We start from the raw sequence: 6478 nt of genomic DNA, 5'->3' as shown, positions 1-6478 counted from the left end.
CCGCATGTCATCATATGTCCCATCGTGATGGTGCTGCACATTCACGGCAGAACTTAGCATTAACAAAGTTCATTTCACCTCCAGAATCTCATGCTCTCCCTCGCCAGCCTGGGCAGGTGTGTGGGGTCTGTGTTAGAATTCCCCTTGCACAGAAGAGCCACCTGAGGCCAGGGAAGAACATAGCTACTTGCCAGTTAGTTCCAGGGAGTGGCAAAGAGGGTCCAGAGCCTAGGATTTTTATGGGACAATCTTCAATGGCAGTGCCCTCCTCCCTGGCTATAGAGTTGCTGCCTCCCATTACTGCAGGCTGCAGGGTGGCTGGAGCACAGCGCAGGCTGGGAGAAGCATCTTGTGGCCACTGGAAGCCTGGTGATCCTCAGCTGCCCCGTGGACATAGATGTCTTTTCAGAATCTCTTGCCCTTTAAAACAACGTGTTTCAAACAGTGATGCATGACTTGGTCCCAGGCTGGGATCCTGCACCTCTCAGCCACTTTCCCCTTTGCCCCCGGCTAAGTACCAGAAAGATACCATGGCTGAGTGGAAATAATATTTGTCTTGAAATCATGTCTCATGGCCCTGTAGTTCTGTGGTGTAGAAGTCGAGTGACCTAGATACTGCTTATGTGAAGCCCTCTTTTCATCCTGGGGTCGGTAGTATGGAAGGCTTAAATCAGTTACATGAGGGGACAGTCCATCTCACAGTTGACTGCATCGTCTGTACTTGTCGAATGCCAACTCTTCCTACCAACCCAGAGCTAAGGCTGTCTCCTCCCTCTTGAAGCCTTCCTGGAATTCTCCCTCCTCAGGGTTTCCCTCAGCAATGGTTCTGATCCTATCTGTGGTGCTCAGGTGCTCATCACTTTCTACATATTTTATTTTCTGGAGTCTTCATGCCAGACACGGTGTCTAGTTCATTTTTCTATCCTTGTCTACACTGAGAACTGAGAATGGCCAAGGGGGTTGCTCAGTTAATTACTCATTGAATAACTCACTTAACTACTCATTGATTATGTCCTAGACATTATGGAGGCATGTAAAAAGACCGGAGGACATGTGATCTCTTTTTACTGCTCATACTTCATATACTGACTCTCTATGTAGGAAAGTCTTATTTGGGTTTCAAGATCAATTAATTATGATGGAATTATATTTTCTAGCAGTGGTTACTGTGTCAACTCTTATCCTAGGTTCACTTCCTATGCTTATCCTTTCAAATGTAATATCTCTGAAGGTGGAATGATATCCCCAGTTTACAGATGACCAAAAATATCAGCTCAGGAGCTGGTGGTTCTCTCCCATTGGTTACAAAGCCTTTCCATGGCAGATTAGGACTCATTAAACTTTGATCATCATTCATTCAGTATGTATTTATTTGGTCCTTGCCACATGCTGGACATTGTGGGGAATGTATGGGAGAATAAGATGTGGTCACCTCCCTACAGTGGTTCACAGTCTAATGAGAGGGACATACACTTGAACAGAAAACCATGCCATGTGGCAAACACTCTAGAAGAAATACTGACCAGAGATGGTGTTGCACGTGGGTCTGTCTTCTCACGGAGACAGACTGCTCTGCATGTCCTCTATATCTCTGATGGAAAGTGGAAATGATGCTCGGGATCCCAGATAGCCAATAAATCAAGTCCTCAGAGGAGAATACTAACAATAGAACGAAAGCTTCAGGCTTAAGCTTCCTTGTAGCTAATTGGGAGCCTGCAGATGACGTGTGGGAAAAGACAGGAGGCTTCCCCTGCTCACCTCATGAGAAGATTTCAGTCAGAGAGGAAGTTGACAGGAAAATCCAGGTCTTCTTGAAGAAGAGGAGGAGAGAGAGGTGTGCCACTAGAATGAGAAAGGCCCCACCCACAAACCTGTCCCTGACAGGTGGAGTTCCGCCCTGTAAACATCCTCAATCCTTTCATCGGACCCTTTGTTTGAGACCGGGCTCCTAACTTGCAGTCCACTCGGTGAGGTAGGGTTCAGACTCAGGGGGTGACAACCCAAGGGCACCCTTGTGTTGGGCTTCAGCTGAGCCAACCACTCTCTGTGCTCTGTCCCCCTCATCAAAGAAGAGAAAGAAGAGCCTTGAGGGTCAGCCACAGCCTTGTCAGGTAAGACCAGCTGGCTTGTCCCGGGTTCTGCAAGGAGATGGGGTCTCTCTCTCTCTGTGTCAATTGCTCCTAGCCCCTCGCCTGGCTTTCTGGTCACTTCCACCATGGACAGGCTGTTCGTCTAGGCTTGCAGCTCACCCCACCCACAGGAAAGTCCTCCCTTCGTCCTTACTGCCCGGGATTGATGAGGTTTGTAGACCAGCATTCCTCAGCCTATAAAATTACTTGACATACTTATCTATATATTGATTTTGATCTCAACTGCCTTATAAAAGCAGTAGGATAGGTATAATTTTCTCTATTCAATGGCTTAGTGAACAGAGGCTTGGTGATTGGAAGTGATTTGTTCTAGGAAGATCAGCAGGCTAAGGCCAAGATTAGATTTGATTCCTCCTTCTCTCTTCCTCTTTTTTTTTTTTTTTAAGATTTTATTTATTTTACAGACAAAGATCACAAGCAGGCAGAGAGGCAGGCAGAGGTGGGGGGGAAGCAGGCTCCCCACTGAGCAGAGAGTCCTACACGGGGCTCGATCCCAGGATGCTGGGATCATGACCTGAGTCGAAGGAAGAGAGGCTTTAACCCACTGAGCCACCCAGGCGTCCCTCTCTTCCTCTTTTTTACGACCCAGCAGGTCATACTTTATTTCAAAAAGCCACGAAAAGTGAAAGGGCTTCCTGCACTGTCCAATGAGAAACAAAAGGTGTTATTTCCTTATAGGCAGGTTGGGAGGGATATTTTTGAACTCATCCGAGACAGATCTTATAATGCTATATAGGCTCCATCAGATAGGGCTGCTTCTAGAGAATAAATGAGAATATGTATATAAAGAGGCCTTGCAAACCAAAAAGTGATATGCAAATGTGGGAAAACGGCTCCGTGGAGCCCGAAATATGCTCTCACTCTCTGTATGAGAAGGCTTGCATCTGGGGCTGGATGACACTCTCCTAATGTCAGCAGGAGCCTTATGAGGCACAGCTCACAAAAGCCCTGGGGAAATATTTAGCTTCTCCATCTTCCTGTGGTATGTGGAAAACAGATCTCAATGAGGGGGGAGGGAACACCCCCAAATCCTTTTCAAATTGACTCCTGCAATTTCCTCTCTTATGACAGCTATCATTATATCTCATTGTTCTATAGTTTTAAGAAAATCTCATCTTCAGTGATTATGTAGTTTATTTTTTAAGATGCTAATTTTAGCTATCATTTTCCCTTCATGCTCAAAAGGTTGTATCATTCTTAGTTGTGGAAGGAAATATTTTGTGCAAGTGTGTGTGTGTGTGTGTGTGTGTGTGTGTATGTGCGTGTGTTTGAGTTTGTTATGACAGTGCTAATATTCATCCCCATGAGCCCACCACAACGCAGTGGGTTGCCATGTTACACCGTCTTTGGCAGACTTCTGTATATCCTTAGTGCCCGGCTGTAAGCATCTTGAAGAAGTCACTTAATCAATTACCGTATTCAAAATGGAGAAACTGAAGCCCAGAAAGATGACATGATGTGCACAAGGCCACAAGGCCAACAATCATTAAAGCTGTCAGTCAAACACACATTCCTACTCTTTCACTGCCCATGGTGCATAGTGAATAGTGCTGGGAAGCAGAAGCAGGAGCTGTGTCATTTGGGGGATTGGACCCAGATGTCCTTTAAGATTCCTTTCAATGAAACATGTTATAGCACTTTGGCCTTTTCTTAGCATTTGATGGAAATATTATACCCTGTAGAGAGTAGGGGAGTTTGCTAGAGAAGACGCTTTCCTTATTAGCTTGGTTCTTGTGCAATATTTGTTTCAACCAAATTCCAGAACTTCTTCTTACATGTAGGGTTAGGAGACGTGCAAGCAGTGGCAGCATCTTCATTTTGCTCAGCCAATCTACATTTTTGTATCTTTTAGATACGAGAGGTGTCACCCAGTTTAACTGGTTGTCATGCTGATTGATCTTGAATTCAGAATTATGGAGTTCAATGGCAGGGTTGAGGTCTAGAGTTCCTTTAATACAGGGACTGCAGACAGTGGCCACAGGTGAGTCCGGCATTCAGATTTGTTTTGTTTGTGGTGCAGTGGTAAACCAAATTGAACCGGTTGCAAGTATCTAACATCCAGGGAATTTCTTGTAAAAGTTCAGATATATCATTTTTAAGGAAGATCAGAAGATCTGGCTATAGTGGGTACAAATATTCACATGGAAAACATATCAGGTGGGTCTGGGCAGCATGTGCTTCTTGTAGACAGACCATGCATTCCTCAGTCATTCACATGTCTGTGGGACCTGATTTCGGCTACCATGTATTTTCATTTGTCAGTGCTGGTCTCTTCTAATCTGTCATGGGCTCAAATCATTCTGTGTCACGGGAAACCTAGTTCCACACAGTGATAGGCCAGGCCACAGATCAATGTCACCAGGGAGGAGGTGAAATTAATTCTTTAGTCCTAACCTCTTATTATTTGCGAGGTAGGAAGAGAAATGATGACTTAGAAGAACATGCCATTGGCCCTGATACCAACCCAGGATATTAAACCAAATGTCAAAGCTCAGTGATTAGGAAGCTTAAGTATTCAGCTACTGACACGGTTGCAGTACAATCTCTGGGTGCCCACAAGAGAAAAAATGAAAAGCACAGGGTAATACTCTCTACTCAATAGATCAATGTCACAAAAATAAGAAAAGAAATTATGGTGTGTGATTGCACATAGAATACAACACAATGCTCCACATTCCCAAAGAATACAGAACAAATTGCTGAAATTCTGGACACGAGCCCAATAATACATTTTCTGTAATCCATTCACTAATAAGATAATCATTTCTTGATCACTTATAGTGTGCATCATTCTAAGCTGGGGGATTTAGGGATGAAGAGCAAAGGCACTTCCCCAAAGGGGCTTACACAAATAACCGCAATACAGGATAAAAAATAATAAATGCTACAAGAAGAAGAAAGCCAATGTTGTTGGTTTTTCTGAGTAAAGAGATATTCATGGAAACTATGTAGGTTGTCACCAGGATGGCTGTAAGGAAGAAATTGTATTTGACCTGGGCTTTGGACAGATAGAGGTAGGAAGAGTTTCTAGCAAAAGAAGAATTTAAATAAACTCATTCAATGCTATCTGAAGTGTACTTGAGAGAGAGAGTATTTGTTGTGGGTACATATAGGGCCAGTGGGATTGAAGCTAGAAAGGTGGGTCTGTACCAGATCTCAGGTGCTGAGTGACAAGCTAAGGGCTTCAGAGGAGGCACAACGTGGTGGATTCAAGGAACATTAAAACTATTGACGAGACATTTAATCCAAGTTCATGGCTACCCAAGTCCATACCTTGGCAGTGACAGAACATCCATGTAGGTACAACTAAGTTTAGCTTTAGGTTTTCCGAAAAAAATTAAGAGGAAAAAAAGAGAACCGAACACTTCTAAACATGGTAGACAGTATCAGCTGCTTAGGGACTAAGGCAAAGTGGTAATATACAGAAGAATTACAAAGATGGATTAAAATATTTTTTAAAATATGTTGAGAACTTGTAAGGAATACTCGGTGGGGGGAAAAGGTTAAGATTTTTTTATTTTTTTTTTTAGAGAAAGTTTATTCTTCTGGGTTATCTGAAAGTTGTAAAAGTGATGTGCATAAGTTCTTGTGAGATATAGAGTGTTATTTTTATCTGATAAGCTTTTTCCTTTGGTCTGGAAAGCAGTCACCCCCACCAAAGGAATAGTTATAGAAGGTTCTTGGATGTCCTAGTCCTCAGCTCTTTCCTTAAAACACTGCTGGAGAATTCTGCAAATATTTGAAGGCTTCACTGTGGTTTATAGCATTCCTGATGGGCCGAAGGGAAGGTTCTGGTCTTGTGAAGGACTCCACCAGTCACCAGAACAATGTTTCCACACATACCACAAGGTGTTTGTGTAATTGACCAAACTGTTCTAATTTTCATGCACATGTTTGTCTGTGAGATTGGATCAGCATTGTACCCACATCTCAAAGGCCTGTGCTTGAAGGAAGTACGCAGGTGACGTGGCACAGAGATTCATTTAAAGGTATCCATTGAATATCTGTTCAATACAAACATCACTTCAAGTTTCATTCTTTCAAAACTATTTATTGAATATGGATTCTAGGGTTTGGGAAAACCTCTACAATGAACAAAAAGAAATAATCTCTACCCCCAAGTAGCTTCCATGTCTCATGAGACAGATGAAAAATAAACAAATCAATCAGTAAAATATAGAATATATAAGATATAGAGAAAAAATAGGGAAAGATACAGGAAGTCTTGGAGAGTTGAGATTTTGGAGAGGGTGCTTGAGGAGAAATAAGTTGTTATTTGAGTAAAGATCCTAATGATACAAGGGAATGTGTTATGTAAATAACTGGGC

The 6478-nt window shown here is 42.9% G+C and overlaps 1 protein-coding gene across 1 annotated transcript in view; it reads left to right on the top strand.

The window, feature by feature from the left end:
- The first annotated feature begins 1911 nt into the window (after nt 1-1911).
- The window catches only part of LOC111152351 (tumor protein p63 regulated 1), a 185488-nt gene continuing 180921 nt past the window's right edge, over nt 1912-6478 (top strand). Inside the window, exon 1 of the mRNA XM_022510864.1 lies at nt 1912-2111. The gene's annotated coding sequence lies outside the window, so the exon portion shown is untranslated. The remainder of the gene's footprint in view (nt 2112-6478) is intronic.

This window comes from Enhydra lutris, unplaced genomic scaffold (assembly GCF_002288905.1).
Source record: "Enhydra lutris kenyoni isolate GAN:26980312 unplaced genomic scaffold, ASM228890v2 scaffoldscaffold2, whole genome shotgun sequence".
In the NCBI taxonomy this organism is placed as follows: domain Eukaryota; kingdom Metazoa; phylum Chordata; class Mammalia; order Carnivora; family Mustelidae; genus Enhydra; species Enhydra lutris.
The sequence above is the reverse complement of the archived record's forward strand: the minus strand, read 5'-3'. Positions and strand labels throughout refer to the sequence as shown.